Below are 16,960 nucleotides of genomic sequence, written 5' to 3' on the forward strand. Positions count from 1 at the left end.
GCCTGCCAGCCGTGCTACTTTTAAAATGCAAAACACTTGCTGTACTTCAAAAGTAATTATCAGGAAAATGGTCAAATGATGCTGAAAAGCCTTCTTAAAACACTTTTATTTGCTAGGCAGGAGCCCATAGAACTTGAACCATAGAACCTGATGCTCACCTGGCTTTGCACTCTTTGCATCTATAATAATAATAATAATAATAATAATAATAAATAATAATATGAAGAAGAAGAGGAAGAAGAAGCCTAACATTGTAATTCAATGTTGTCATTGCAGAAAATTATTCACTAAATGACTCACTTGATGGATCTTGAATGTTACTGTTGGGTCAGTTGTGGCTGAGCTCCTGCACACCTATTTTAAAAATTAAAATTATATTGTAATATCATTTTAATTTTTAATAATGCTTCAAATTTCTGTGTCATACAGACTGTCCAGTCAACAGAAGGAAGTGTCCTGTTTTCTGCAGTGGAACATTTTAATTGCATTGCTGGACTTCTTTTCAAACAGGTGAAGTGTATTGTTTGCAAGATATCTGTAGTCTCCTCTAAAATCCACAAGAGGGCAGCATTTGCTAAGTTTAAGAATACACATTCATCTCACTTAGGCAGCAAACGCCGAAAACGTCATCTCGTGGCATTCCATTAAAAGCTGCCTATAAATATTTAGACACTTGCATTGTTAAATACACGTTTGCATCTAGCGATTGCAGCATGGTTGTCTTTGTGTGGCTGTTATGAGCCAGAAAATTATTTCCAAATAGAACGATTTAAACTACAGGAAGCCTTCAGTCAGATTTCCCACTGAGCACTAAACGAGGATCTGTTAACCAAGTCTTGCTCCAAACATGCAAAAAGGTGATAATAACCTCCAAAAAACAACAAAACAAAAAAAAACACAAAATTCCAAAAAATTATTTTGTAATCTATTTAAAAATGGTCAGACTGGCTGAAAGTCAGTAGAAAGCCGCAACTGCTCACCTGATCTAATTTTATTGGACACCTGTGTTACTGCTTGCATCAAGTTTAAAACCTTGGTACATTGTAAGTCTCTCTGGATAAGAGCATCTCCTAAATTAATGTTATGTAATGCCTTTACAAAAGTGAAGAAACTCTATGGAGACGCTTGACTTGATTTAAGGCCTGTTTTTATGGAAAGTGCCTCTATCCTTATCTTATTATTATAATTATCAGTTTGTTTGTTTGTTTGTTTGTTTAATACCTACCATTATTCGCAATTTTTTAAGAGACTATCTAATTCATGACAATGAGAAACAGAGAGGAAAAACAAATGCTTAAATTCATTACCAAAGTAACAAGTTGGACTGAAAATAGGCCACATATACACTAGCCACATACCAGCACTATAGGCACTGCTACAATGTGACTATGACATGATTAGGGTTCCAAGACTTAAGAGGTACAAAATATTATGTGTTATGATAGCTTTTTTCTCAAATAATGTTGTCAGTGATTGCACAGGCTTAACACTGTCAGTCCATTGGAAGACTTATTTTCAAATTGCAAAAGAATAAAAAATGTGCCTGCTCTTTGAAGGCCACCCCCCTAATGTGCATACAGCGTTGAAAATCGAGGCTGTACCATGCCTCCCTCCAACGCACAAGCCTCCTATGGAAAAAATCACAGGGCTATGCTTAAACAACACCAGGGGTTCCCAACCCTGGTCCTGGAGAACCCACATTTATGTTGGTGTTCTTTCCACTCCGATGTATAAAGAGCTGTTCATTGGTTTTAGTGAGAAATTGTATGTATATTGAGCAATGATTTACTCTTAATGCCACATTATAGCAGAAACAGATAGACAATGAACTTATGGACTTAATGAGTCAGATCAATCCTCAGACAATTGCTTGAATTAAATGTTCTGCAATGTACTGTCATGTAATGTACTCATTTTAAAAGATGTTACATGTTGTATTGCTTGATTGGGGGATCTGCAGCTGAGAATGGTGAACTAAATGCTGAAAATGTGGACAGCTGATCCCTGAAGCTAAACTGTTTGTGGAAAGTGAAGAAAAAACAATCGGTAACAACCCAAACCTGCACAAATGTATGAATCTCAAGCCCCCGTTTTCAATAGCCTTAATTAAGAGATTGGTTGGAATGAAAAGCAGCCGACACAGGGATTTCTCAGACCAGGCTTGGGTAACCCCTGGGCTACATGTATGGGCCCACTTAAATTCCTCAGTGTTAGTTTGCATCTCCCACGATCACCCTGTCATGAAACTCTTTGTATGCCACTTTGGTTATTATATACCCCAAACCACATATTTTTAGCTATTGCAAGCCTTCAGAAACATACGATAGATCACAGAGTTGTGTAATAACATGATACAAGCACCTTATGTAGTGAGCTATCGGAATTGCAATGGAGTATTCCATGCCAGCTTCAACCCCTAATGTTTGCCATGCAAAGGCATGAATGTTTATTGTTTCCTTAATTTTTCTGGAATCCACCCTGTCCCAGTAAAATGTTGCGTGCTGATATGGCACCAAACGTGTCAAACTCATCTTAATATTAATGCTTGTTTATTATCCCTTATTCATAAACGAATTATTTTTTAAGCACAGTTATTTGCAAAGAATTTAATCAAAAAAAGAAAAAGAAAAGGAATGGTAATGAAGTGAAAAGGAACTGGACAGCAGCCAAATAAACAAGCACCTGCACACGCAGTAAAATTAAACATTAATTAGAAGGTGGCAAAACTATAATATCTACCAGCTAGGCCTGTTTAGGGGGTCGTATGTTTTACATGCCAGAAATAAGAAACCCGCATTAACCTGTTTTTCGAAGGTGGGCAGCTATGATAAAACCCCGCATCCTCAAGTTTTTAACCTCCACATTTATGCAACAGACATCTTTCTCCATCTGTGGCTCATTTCGTGGTTGACAGGCACCCTCGTATACTCAGGAGCATTGCAATCCTCTCACATGACAACAAGAGCCTAGCCAAAGATTAGGCTAAACTCAAAATTACTGTACCCCTTTTAGTTTCAGTTAAGTGCACCAGGTGCAATTGGAATTGACAACTAGAATGTAGGTGCTGCTAGAATGTAGGCTCCATATATTCGTTGATCTTGAGGGCATTTGTAGAATAAATGTATGCAAACTGGAGGATCCCATATATAAACGAGTCTATGACCCAGTCACATACCGGGCACATTTATGTTACAGTGAATCGGAATTCGGCACTCAGCTATAAACCGTAATGGACTACAATGTGTGTCCCTGGATTATGACGCGTTTCCTATATTCCCAGCTCAGGAATCCGTTCCTTTTTTCATTTCTCTCTCACCATTAAGGTTGAGAATCTCTCGGCGAGGAGGGGTTTGACAGTGGAAAGGCAGGACTGCATCTCGGCTACGCTACACATCCAAGCCTGGCAGCTTGCAATGAAACACTAGCGGATTGTCAGGTAGGATTCCATGTTTATCCAAATTTTTTACTGATTAATTCCAGGTAGACGCCGATTGTTGCATGCGCCCTGACAGGGCTATTTGCAAATCATGCATTTAATGGGTGTCTTAAGTATGTGCGAACGTAGGTAGCTTAATGGCTTTCAGATGAATGAGCGCAGCAGATAATACCATGTTTTGCAAGCCATCTAAAATGGTTTGAGTTGTACGTTTGGTCAGCATTTAATTGTCTGCAGCTGATTCTAGATGCGAGTTACCATCCATCTAACGGTCTTCCGTCAGTGAAACAGAGACGTTTAATTTTTCTGTTTCTGACATGTTATTAGCACGTACATGTTGCCTGTTGATTCATTCCGGCAATGACGGATAGCGCATAAATAAGAATAATTGCTATTCGTAATGAACATGCTGGGGGAAAGTAGGTGAGCTCAGAAAAGTGCTGGGGTATTTGACTTGGATATTGACTTGAAATCTAGGTGCAACTGCAAATACACGAGCGTTGAGTTGCTTGATTTTTACATGCTGGATTATGGCACACAGCATAATTGCTACAGCGATTCCTAACTTGCTTAGCCATAATTAAATGTGCCTTTTTGTTATTGCTAATAATTAAATGTACAGTTCTCACGGGTGAGTCGCTACATGGGAGGGCGAGATGTGAAGCCGCCATATTTTAACATTATACTACTTCCATTAACACGGGATATCACGACCCAAATTCGTCTTAACACTTGTTATATTAACAGACATATATCGCCAGATGTCCTTACATATTTCAGTTGAAATGTGTGGCTGCGATGGGGTTTTTCTTTTACAACATCGCGCAACGTGCATCAGTAAATCTACTCCGTACCGGTGGTCACATGCATTTCTTAATTAATAACTGCACATTAGGTACTGGAGGCTTTCGTCGGATAACAGATCTGGGTACTAGCTGTGTTTGGAGACGATCCATTTTAAAACAATAGCATGATGAATCTCATCAACGTATATTGTTTAATTTCGTTTCATTGATAATTTCATGTTAATTCTTGAAATGTAAACTTTTGCGACACTGCGTGAACTCCGCGCTGTTTGAAGTAACATTGCATGTTCGGTAGAAACGCTGTGATCAACCGTACTCTCAACTTTTAACAGTACCAATTCTTGTCCACTGTAAAGTGTTTGTTATTAAGGAGCTTTGAAGCTACGCGACCATTCCCCTGGCTAACATCAATATTTTAATCCACACAGCTGTTAGGTTAGTGAGAGGAAACGTATACATTGTATCTAAATAGCCGTTTAAATTGTGTAAATATTGCGTGCTGCATTCCGGTTGTAGTAGTAAAGTGGCAGGAATTTACAATGTTATTGCTGGCGGACCATGCCACACCCCTCGAGAAATAGTAGATCGCATGCATTTCGAAAAGATCCGGAGATGACTGTACTGAAGTGGATACGGTGGGGCAATTTGTCCACGGACGAATTTAACGTCGGGGGAAATCCGAAAGACGAACCATACTGTAGTGAACATGTGTATAAGGGATGTCGTCGCTGATAACTGTGATCTACCGTCTGGGAGGAGTTGTTGCTGAAACCGCTTACCTCTATATCACCCCTGAGTGGAATGGTTACATATTGATGAAGGCAAAGGACAGGTTATCATCTGAGTATCAAGGCGAATGTTGGCCAATGCTTCAATCAGTTGGGAAGAACGTCCTGTGCGGTGATATTTGAAAGGCAGTAATGTTTCTCGTAATGGCGTCCTTTAAATAATGATTGTATGACAGTATACCAAATGATATACAAATAAGATTGAAAACCTGTCGTGCATGTGTTTTAAAGACTCAATTAAACATTTCACTGAATGTTATAAGTGATGTTTGGTTAAGAATTTGTTTGCTTCTGGGCCATTCCATGAAACCTCAATCATAAGTTGATTACACCCTCTGTTATGATCATAACTCCAATGTCCTTAACATATTTCTGAATACAAAGAAATAATGCTAATGGAAAAACAAATCAATAATAGAGAATAACAATCAGCGTTTGACATCATTTGCGCAATTATAGAAATCTTATGTTAATATGTGATGTGTCCCAGCTTGCATGAGGTGAACAGGCTGGAACTGCAGGTCTCCCCAAGGTCCTGAATCCATTGTAGGAGCAGTGCCAAAATCTTTTCAGAGAGTGTTTCTCTGTAGTGTCACCCAGGGAGGGATCCAGTCAGCAGGGTTACTCCTTGTGGTATTGGGAGGGGGGGTTGCTCTAAACAGCTAGTCTGAGGACGATGATCAATAAAGAATTAATAAAGAATTTCCTTAACCAGGCAACTTTTCCAGTGGGTGAGACTAGCTGAGTAAAAGCTGCACTCAAAAAATAGTTACACATATAATAGGAACATGGACCAAAATAAGTCCAACATATAAATCCAAAGTGCCTCCCTTCACAGTAATTTATCCACCAAATCACCACCCCTGGCAGACAGTGACCTTCTACTGTAAGTGCCTCAGAATGTAAGGGTAGCTGCGGAACCGCGATTGGTAAGATGGCAGTCACATGAATCGCAGCACTCCTGTTGCTGATGGTGGTCGTATGTTCAGCAATGCAGCTTTAAGGCTCTGTTTGTCTGTCCAACATTACAAGGCCACATGGACATTTAGTAATGCAGCCAATTGTATGTATATTTTTGCCTGACACTGGGTAGTGGGAAAAGTTTATGCTGCTTGTATTGGAGCAATGTACACAATGGCCGCAGCGGTAGAAGTCTGTTGGGAGGAGTGACAGGTAACCAGGTTGTGAGTGTGGGTGTGGGATGTACACAATGCACAGCTCTGTTTCTACTGTTGCAGGGTCTCCTGAAAAGTACAGGGGTGACATACGCAAGACGGGTCACTTTGTAGCACATGCTAATGTTTCTTAAGCTGTATACATGCAATTGTGTTTTGAATGCTCCAGTTTTTCTCAGCTGGTCGCACCCTTTGGAGAAGTTTCCTGAGTAAGGAAATTCTCGAAGTGTTGTCCTCTGTTGCCATGGCCACACTGCTCAGTGAGTGAGCCGCAGAGCAAAAAGAAGCGGCAACAGGCTGCACGTGTTTTGGAGGTTGTGCATGCTTGCCTGTGCACTCTCAAAACGAGAGAAGCCATAACAGCAATCTGATGGACCTACAAGTACAGATGGGCCTGCGAGTATTTGGAATTTCAAATTGTGAGAAGCCTTAAAAACACAAGGGTGTTAAGAAGGTGTTTCTAAAAATAAAGTAAAATGTATTGCATGTGTTTGTATATATTTGACATCTTCCGAGTTGCTAGGGAGATGACGGAGGGTCAAATGACAGTTCTCCAATGATGATGTAATTTACTGTATGTGTTGGTCTCAGTGACATACCTGAGGACAGCAAGCACAGTTTAACTTACGGTAGTCAGTGCATGACTAATGAAAACCTACCAGTGCGTGACTGAACTGCATATCTGCAATCTACAGCCCCGAGTTCAGACTCATGTCAGTAGGTCTGCATCAGTCATACTGTAATCGAAAGGGCTGCAGGTTCATCTGTGTTTGCTGTCCTCTGGTATGTCAATGAGACCTTCACGCACAGTAAATCATTCTGTAATTACAGAATACAGACAGGGCCGTCATTTGATCCTTCGTCATCTCCTTGGCAACTCAAAAGATACAAAATATACACAGACCCACGCATGACACGTTACTGTATTTTTTGGAACACGTATTTGCAAGTTGCTCTGGATAAGTGTGTGTGCTAAATGGCAGTAGAGTATATTGAATGCGCCTTAAAATAAACTGAAAGAGCACAAGTGAATGCCATTGATGGATATGAAGTATCCATCAGCATATCTTGAATAACGAGTGCATTTCCAAGTGAGGAATGGTGTACATACTGGTTACATGCAAATTCAAGTTATAGTACTTAATTATGTCTTGCATTCACGTATTGATGCTGATATAAGCCAAGTCTGCCTGAAGTAATAGGTTTTAGCCTCAACAGGGATGATGAATGCAGAGAAGGGACTGGATTCCTATAGCAGTGTTCTGAGGCTTCGGTGGGCATGTGAACATCCACTGCAGAAGATGACATCATCGGCCAAAACTTTAGTAAAAGTGATAAGTTCCCTTGGCTGGGTACCTTGGTCTTAAGCATAGCAAAGTAATAATACTGCTTGCCATGAAATGTTGCCAGTGAGTGCTGTAGTTTGAAACCTGCAGTAGACCTGGCCCAATGTACTGTGTTCATATATTTTTGATAATAAAACAGAGGAGACCTGCTCGCTGAATGTGAGTGTACATTTTCCCAGTTAGTGGCCTTGATTGTTTAACATAGTTTGGGATGGTTTGTACTTTTTAAATTTGTCTTCCATTGCAGTCAGTGGTGCTTTCCACCATATTTATATTTCAGCAGAATCACTTGGCAACTTTCACTCAAATCCATTGGTACCAACCCACGGATCAACCCAAATGTTTTTTCCGCTTGGCATTTCTCGTAGGTGCGGGCTGTGCAGAAATCATGGCCGTGCCAATGAAATTGTCACAATTTGGTTTTGGGTGCCAGGTTTTGCGTAAACTCCTGCGTGTGGATGTGGAGGCATCCCTCAGTGAGATGGATGAGCTGTACCGTGTGAGAGATGAGGTAAGTAGGAAGCTGACACCGTTATGTGGCAGCAAGCGACGGTTTGTGCGAAATTGCCCCGCTGGAGTTTTGGCATTTTTATGAGGAAAAGTAAATCGCCCCCCAAACTTGGTGCCTTGCGGTCCTTGGCGTGTCAGAGGGAGACGCATGGCCCTCCTCGTAGCGCGGGGATCCTTGATGCGATGCGAGCGAAGATGCACCGCTCTGTCCCGACGCGCGTCTCACTCAAGACGAGTTTGCTTTGGCCCGTGATGCTCCCGGCTCTGTCGGACCGCCGGCGTGATTTGTGCGGGGAGGAAGGAGACCGCTCTCCGCCTCGCCGGTCCGCTGCTACTGCTTCCCCACTCCCTGCTGCGTGGCGCACGCGGCCTGGCAAAGAGACAAACCTCACGCATGCTAAATGCTAATGTAAATAAAAACACCTGCAATATAAATGGGAAGAAACGAAAGGTGCAGATGAATTTATGTTGTTTCTTCAATTCATAGTGGTTTACCAGAAACGACAGTGGTGATCTAAGTGCATTTCAGTTGATTTTGCTATGAAGTGTTTTGTGGCTTGCCAGGTTGAATTTTCAAACAATTAAACTCCTCTGCAAGGAGACCTGCATTGATGTACTCTTTCGGGCAGAAAAATTAATATCAATTACTTACCTCTTATTTCATGCCGCTATTGTGCAGGCTCCCCTTTATGAAAATTAATTACAGTCAATATGACTGACTTTTTTCATTAATTGAATGTCATTTTAATTCAGATCAAAGTAAATTATATATAATCTCATTGTTGCAATATGGCCTGAATTGTGAGAATATTTGTAGCTTATCTTTACCTTTTAACCGATTGTTTCCCTGGAACTCACAATCCATCCGTGGCATGTATTACATTAACAGTACTGATATGGAGAATATGTACATAGAAACAGAGTCAGTCTTTAATGATAAGAAGCCATTGTTATTATCAGGATCTCTTTTGACCTTTCAAAGCATGTCTGGCTGTGCATTGTGCTGTTAGTTGTTTGAGTGGCATCTCTAATAGTGTGATAGAATATTATGCTTTGTACTGCTTCAGTGAATCTGGATTGAATTCTCAGTGTTTGGACTGGTACTGTACCATGAAAAAAGTGAGAGTTCAGAATTACAAATGATCCTTCTCAGCCACCATAGAGAGATTCACTTTATTAAATGAAGACCATTGAGTTTGGCTATTTTCCATAAATGTTAGTTGAATGGGGAAAACTGAATTGACACAATGAAGCATGGAAATAGCACATTATCATATTGTGGGAAAGTTAGGAATAAATGTGGATTGCTTTAGGGGCTGTTGGGAGCTATTCAGGAGCCATGTATGGGAGCTCAAGCAGTGAATTTTGAATGAGGAAACATTTATTTCTGCTTTTGTTTTCACGGAAAGAAGTCAGTTCCACAGCATCTCAAGGGCCCGTTAAATTCACTGTGCCTCCCAAGGCCCGGCTGACGAATCACACCTGATCGCTGAGGAGTGGCACTGTGTCTCTAAAGACACGGCTGACCAATCACACCTGATCGCTGAGGAGTGGTGCTGTGCCTCTAAAGGCCCGGCTGACGAATCACACCTGATCCCTCAGGAGTGGCACTGTGCCTCTAAAGACACGGCTGACCAATCACACCTGATCCCTCAGGAGTGTCACTGTGCCTCTAAAGGCCCGGCTGACCAATCACACCTGATCCCTCAGGAGTGTCACTGTGCCTCTAAAGGCCCGGCTGACCAATCACACCTGATCCCTCAGGAGTGACACTGTGCCTCTAAAGGCCTGGCTGACCAATCACACCTGATCCCTCAGGAGTGGCACTGTGCCTCTAAAGGCCTGGCTGACCAATCACACCTGATCCCTCAGGAGTGGCACTGTGCCTCTAAAGGCCTGGCTGACCAATCACACCTGATCCCTCAGGAGTGTCACTGTGCCTCTAAAGGCCTGGCTGACCAATCACACCTGATCCCTCAGGAGTGGCACTGTGCCTCTAAGGCCTGGCTGCATCACACTGATCTCAGAGTGCACTGTACCTCTAAGGCCGGACCAACACCTGATCCCTCAGGAGTGTCACTGTGCAGCTCATGGGCAGGCAACTGCATGGGAGGACCGAGGGGGTGAATCCAGCCAAAGATTCTATACACCCACCAGATATTTGGCTCCATGATCATAACAGTAAAATTTATGTCTCCCTACAGTTGAAGCCTCAATATTTAATGAATCTTATGAATATTCATGAACAGGTGCGACCAATGACAGTACGGCAGCCATAGATTCTTGAGCATGCCTTTTCATGAATATTCAGAACTAGTTATGCAGCACCAGAAATTCAATTGGCTCTGTTGCCAAATCAGAACCTCCTGTAATTAGGAAAAAGACAGGATAGAAGGAATGTGTGACGTGACCCATTTGGTTGTTGTTAACTTTGGTTAACTTTTTTCATTTTTATGAGGTAGTTTGCCAGATTAAAGGAATGACATTGACTAAGTAGCCTAATTGGTTTTTAAAAGTCTCTTTTTTGCTGTCATAGAAGAAACCTCAGTGAATCAGCATGGCTAATGCTGGATGTGTTACAGTCCAATTAAAATAAATTCAAACTCAATTAAAATAACCAATTAAAACTAAATTGAGCTCATTAAAAACTACTCAGATGGTCCAAATAGGACTGTGAGGTATGCCGGTATCAGTTCTCCAAGCATCACATTTCACAAGCACACATAATGGCCCTTTTAATATCCATTTCATTTTTGGAGGTTGGATTATGTCATCCAAGGGATGTCATTCTAGCATGACAGTCCAGAAGAGTCAACATAGCGACTGGCCCCTCCCTGAAGTCGCGCAGTGTCGCATTGTGAATGCTCGTGTCCTCATACATCAGGGTCACAGATGTCCTGCGTAGCGCAGGTGGTCCGCCAGCCCGCCGCAGCCCATAACTCGGGGGCAGATTTTACGCTCGCGACATTAACCCTCACGTCCTCATCCAGTCAGAGAAAGTGCCCCTTCAACCCGCTGACCGCCCCCTACCCAGGCTCCGCATTCTTCACAGCTCCTCGTACGTTATAATCAGCGGCTGTTCGTCCAACAAGTTCACCGTGCGTTTGCCACAGACTCAGATCGTGTGCGCCAACACCAACTGCTAAAACTTTACACCGCAGGCATGAATGGTATCTGAAATTTCAAGGCTCTATGCCAAAAAACCTTTGAGTCCTTGTGATTCCAAGGCTGTTTTTGGTTTGTTTGTTTTGTAAAGTGGGCAGCTGGGTGAACAGTATCGCTGTACCAGTTGTGCGACCGTTCCGCGAGCGCGCAAGGAGACGGAATATCTCTGGCTTCTCTGTTCCATAGTAAATCGGACCGTGGCCGGCTGCCAGACTGTCGCATTGTTGTTTCTGCTCGGGTAGCCTCCGAAAACATTTTTGCTCAGGTACTCCACTCGGGACAGGTTAGACGGTGGGCCGATACCCTGCCACTGTTTTGATATGACGGGGCCCGTAATTAACGAGGAGCGAGCTCGAAATAGGAATTCTTTCAGCTTCGCTCTAATTGCCTCTTCAGAGCGCGAGGCGCGTGCTCTCCGCTGAACTGCCCGCGCAGCGCTTTCGCAGTAATGTGAGACAGTTGCCCTTCATTTCCACTCTTTGTGCACCGTCTATAATCACGGGTGCTTAATAATTTAGACTAGCAGCATCATAAGCGACAGAATCCGAAGCATACGACCTGGGTAATTATAACGTGTATAAATAGTTGCAATTGTTTTGGTAAACAAACCAGGCTGAACATCAGTTGAAAAACCCGAACCAGCTGGCAATATCTAGTGTTTATTTAAGCATGAAAAAACCTTTATGGTCTTCATTGTTTTAAAGTGTTTATCTCTCTTATGGAGAGTGGCAAGTAGTATATTTAGAACTCATTCCCTGCTAATTTTCTAAAGCACCTCTTGGCATTAGGTTGTGGTGGATGGAATGAATGAGTGAGTATTAATATGAATTTGAATGGTCGGATAAAATGAACTTAACCAGGACTCATCACTTGCTGTGGTGGGCATTTCTATTCCTTAAATATGCTATGGGACTGACTGGTGCCCCTGTTTCACTTTTTTGCTGGGAATTACTTCAAGTTTATATTGGCTGAGCGTTCAGTGTCTCCAGCGGGTTATGTACTTATGCCTGAAGTGCAGCAAGCAGTTTGATCAAAGTGAATTGTCGTCCAATTACACCAATCTCCCTCATGCTCTAATTTTCCCAAAATCTGTCTTTGTTACGCTTGGTTAATTTCAATGTAGCCGAGTTTCACCATTTTCCAGTATTTCTCATTTTATAAAGCTTGCATTAAAATGCTCCATTAGCTAAATTACAGTTGACAATATAAAGCTATAAAGAAACAATTTTGCCTAACTAAATTCAGTTTGTGTCTTCCCCTTTATAGTTACTTTAGTTATATATTTTTTAAAATAGTGGACGGGGAGTAAAAAAAATCAGATGTACTTCAATGCATAGTATATGCCAGGAACCTACGTGCAAATGCATTAACTCTGACCTACCCTTTGATAAATGGTAGACTAACCTATTCATATTTGGAATGAATAGGGTTTTTTTTCTAACACATTGCACTGTATCACACAGTGCAGGGTTTATTTTATTGGTGCGAATGCTTATTTTTGCTCAAGGTTCCCCCCAGGCCTAACCGCAGTCAGCCCGGCAGAGGGGGAAGATTCTGAACGCGTTCTGAACGCGTCAGACAGAACCGTTAAGGAGGATCCTGCCCGCGCCGCTGCTGCTGTTTGGCTGTACACCTCTCCCACTTCCCGCCTTAACCGCCAGGGCAGAAAGGCGAGCGCGTCTTTTTCGATGCAGACGGGCGCCGAATGATCCTGAGGAGAGACTCTACGGCCCGTGCCCTCATACCTTCATTAATTTACCTGGATATTTATTTATTAATATGCATCTGTTTAATGTGCACCCAGTTAGCATCTACCGTGCACCGCTAGCAACCTGGGACTGTCCAGCAGACTGTAATATTACCGGGGTTTGCCAAACCAGGAAACCATTGGCAGGTAATGCAAAGCCTGTTGGGATACGGTATAGCGGGGTTAAAAACCAGGTTCACCCGCTGTGGACTGGAATGTGGCCTGCATTGCTTGGGCTTTGGGTCTTCCGTCAGTAGCACGTGCTCACAGAGACCCAGTTACCCACTGGAGGCCTGAGGCTGACACAGAGTTTTCTGTGTTGCTTCCTTCCGATTATCACTGAAAAAGGACAGAGATGGGAATTCGGGGCCTTCCATTAGTTGAGGGCTCCATTAGTTATTCACAAGCTACATTATTTACCAGCTACTTCCAGCATCACAGATGTTGAGCCCGTCTCTGAGAGAGGAGGATGCAATTACGCCGTCGTCCATTAAAAAGTGATTTTCTTCTTTGTCCGTGCAGAAATAACATTCCTGCTTGGAATTCCCCAGGAAGCAGACAGCCGGAGAGCTTGAGAGCAAGGCTTCTCCGGTCGCCAGAGACTGGCCGTATTGAGCGGTGCTGTTTGCGGGTGTATTGGAATGGGAAAATGGTGGGGAGGGGAGGGGTGGATGGATGGATTGAAAAGCAGCCTTTAGCTCTACCCCTTCCTGTATCCCTCCCTTCAGGCTTTTCTATTCTCGGTTTTCCCAGTAGGAGAGTTTTTTTTTTTTTTTTGGGACACGCGTTGCTCAGCGTTGCGTTCTGGGCCTCCATTAGCCCTGAAGCCAGGTCTCCATGGCAGTTATTAATATCATTATGATTATTATTCATGTTGCTGACACTTTCTGTGCTAACCCATATTCTTACATTATTATCCATTTATAAGGTTTCACATATCCCGAAGCTGTTCAGGTTAAGCGCTTGGCTTAATGGTACAATGGCAGTGCTGTTCTGACCAAGCGGGATTGAACCGGAAAATCTTAGGCTCACAAGCACGGTTCATAGGCCTACCAGCACCGCTCTTATAATAATAATAATAATAATAATAATAATAATAATAATTGCATTCATGTAATGCCTTTGTGGATTTGAAACACACAACCACCGCTAATGTGCGATGCGCAGCAGCCATTAATTGAGGTGCAGAGGGAGGGGAGTAGCAATAAGAAGAGGGACAAATCTTTATGTCCAAAGACTGATTGTGGGCCTACTGGAGGTATGCAGTGTGAATTCCAGTTTAACTCTCCAGAGTATTCAAAGGGCATCAAACAAGTGATTTTCACCACATGGTTGAAAAGCTCTCCTGCTTGTGCAAGGAGAAAAGTCAGTAGTATACTGTAACACACATTTTAGCTATTTGTCCATCCTGTCTCAAGGACTCATTTAAGTAATCTTACAAGTTTCCACTATAAGATAATTGAACATCACCGTAGCACATATTTATAAATTAATTAATGGGTATTTTTATAAATTAATTAATTGAACTGGAATTAATATCCTGAACTGAAGCAAAATGGAGCAGGCGTCAGTCCTGCCGGCATGTACTCTCATGACTGTGTCCTGCGAGCGGAGCTGAAGGCACAAGTCTCGCTGTTTAGATGCGTCCCGGTTTGCTAAAATTTCCCAGCCCTCAGCCCTCTGCTCTGACAGCTTGTCCGGGGAAATTTACTGCTGGTGTGGGAAAGCAGGTAGCGAGTCTGTGATGCGTAAATGCCAAGCCGAGGGGATGTTTGGCTGCGTGATGAAGCGCTCCCCGTTTGGGGGGGGGGGGGGGTCTACTTTCCTGCCTCGGTCTGTGACTGGAGCTTTATCTCTTCTGGCTCAGTCTGGAGGTAAACGGCCCATTCTCTGTATTTCGTGGGAGGGGGCGAGTTGTTAATAAAAGTGTTCATTTGACCGAAAGGTGTAAATGAATGGACGGAAACATTTTTATCTCCTTCAAAGGTTTTTTTTAACGCTCTGAGCTGTAGAGCCTTTCGGTTGTTTATCTTGGCCTTGAGTAAAATTAATGATCTTTGTAAACCTTTAAATTGGCATGCAAATGGGGAAAAAAGGCAATTGTTTGGATTTCTACTCAGTAACCCCGTTTTCACTCAAGGTTAATTAAGGGCCCGGTGCCGGGCTGTGCTTATTGAGATGGCGGTGGAGGAAAAGGAGGGTAATGTGTGGCCTTCTGCCTGCTCTACTTCAGATGCTATCATACCAGAGCAGTTTTCTGCATTGATCTTCTGACAGCACCGCCGTCAAGACCGCTGCCATAACCCTGATGAATGACATTGTTGAATGATGTCATTTAAAAACAATGAAGGACTACTGATTTATTTATTCAATGGCGCTATTGAAAGGGCACCTTGGGTTGTTCAATAAAACATTGATGCCTGACCTGTCATAGTATTCTATTGCCAAGCTGTCTTTAGTAAAAGGAGAGAGACTTGAACATTGACCTTACACGGTAGAATATCTAGTGTTAAATAGACTGATGGATGCAGATCAACTCCTTAAGGGTTACATTAACAATGATGAGTTTACTGTGTAGGCGCACCACTGAGCGGCTTGTCCTTCTGAAACACTGGGGTTCAGTGCAGCGATACGCTCCATGGCCTGGACTCTGAACCGTGCCAATGCAGACTGTTTAACAGTAACACTCAGCCAGGAAGGGAACAGCTCTTTTTACCATGTTCCAGATTTGGGGTGGTTCCAGGTTTTACTCAGTGCAGTTATCCAGCTAGCTGAGTAATCCTGCTTCCTGAAGCAGGGCCCTGTATACCTGCACTTAGCCTGAATTGACTGCGCGCGCGTGTTGTGTACTCCTCCGGTGTGGTGAGCTCAGGTGGTGAAAAGAAACAAAAAGACCTTCGTGCTACTTTTTTACAGGGAGCTTGGCATGGCCGTTAGTCTTAACCAAGTCTTAGTCCAAACAAACACGGTTGCAGCGACGGTGGCTTCTATACTGATTTCAGTCCTGTACAACCTCAGACACTGACCCAGTGAGTGAAGACTCATTTTCTTACTGCTGTGAACCGCACTTAGCTATTCAGGGCCATGTTCCTATAGCAGCACTACTTGTACGGCTAAGCCTGTTTGGGTGAAATGTCCAGTCTGCGTGTTTCTGAAAGAAGCCATATCACATTCTGTAATGTATGCATTTTCAAAGTTATCTCTGTATCTACAATGGAGTTTTTATGAGAGAATGTGCACTTTGTGTATTAAAGAGGGGACAGTAGATGGGAGAGAGGCCAAGCTATAGGGAGATGGGGAGGGAGGAAGAGAGGGAGGGAGAATGTGAACCTGCCCCTGAAGCTTGGCAGCTGGATTGCATTACACGCACACGGCTCAGCGCTAATCGAATGTCCAGGAATAACCTTTTATTCATACGGCGTGCGATGAACACGGCTTTGCTGATGCAGCCAGATGGGCGAAGTGTGGCTAAGCGAATGCTACGGACACAGAGGCGCACCTGTCACCTGCACAGAGGCGCGGGGGGGCAGGGGGCACCGCAGCGTCCACGCCAGTCTCTGAGTCTGCTTTAAAGTCACTGTCTGTTACAGTCAATGGTGGTCCCCCCAGCTGTCAATCATCCAGTTGGGTTTTAATTTTGTTTCATCACTGGGTGAGATTTTTCATATTTGCCTAGAAATCCTTTCATACTCATGGACAGACGGACGCCCGCCTGTTCAGTAGCCACCTGTGAAATCACTAGTGTTTAAACCAATTCTGGGCTGGATGCACTATGTGGTAACTGGCAGTTAAATAGATATGTTGCAGGTGACCAGAGCAGAGATTTCATGGAGAGTGCAGCACCTTAGTACGCTACAGCCTACCCAGATCAATACTGCGCACTGTACTGTGGGTTTAGTCTGTGGCTGTTCATGTAACCGGACAGCTCCCTGCTGCCTGAAATGCAGTGTGCTTCGGCAGACACAGCTGCCCTTTTCACCTTTGTAA

At 43.2% G+C, this 16,960-nt stretch overlaps 1 protein-coding gene across 1 annotated transcript in view; it reads left to right on the top strand.

The window, feature by feature from the left end:
* Positions 1 to 3,293: 3,293 nt before the first annotated feature.
* LOC135242735 (talin-2-like) overlaps positions 3,294 to 16,960 on the top strand; it is a 127,130-nt gene continuing 113,463 nt past the window's right edge. Inside the window, exon 1 of the mRNA XM_064313963.1 lies at positions 3,294 to 3,436. The gene's annotated coding sequence lies outside the window, so the exon portion shown is untranslated. The remainder of the gene's footprint in view (positions 3,437 to 16,960) is intronic.

The sequence above is a fragment of the Anguilla rostrata genome, chromosome 16 (genome assembly GCF_018555375.3).
Source record: "Anguilla rostrata isolate EN2019 chromosome 16, ASM1855537v3, whole genome shotgun sequence".
NCBI classification, from domain to species: Eukaryota; Metazoa; Chordata; class Actinopteri; order Anguilliformes; family Anguillidae; genus Anguilla; species Anguilla rostrata.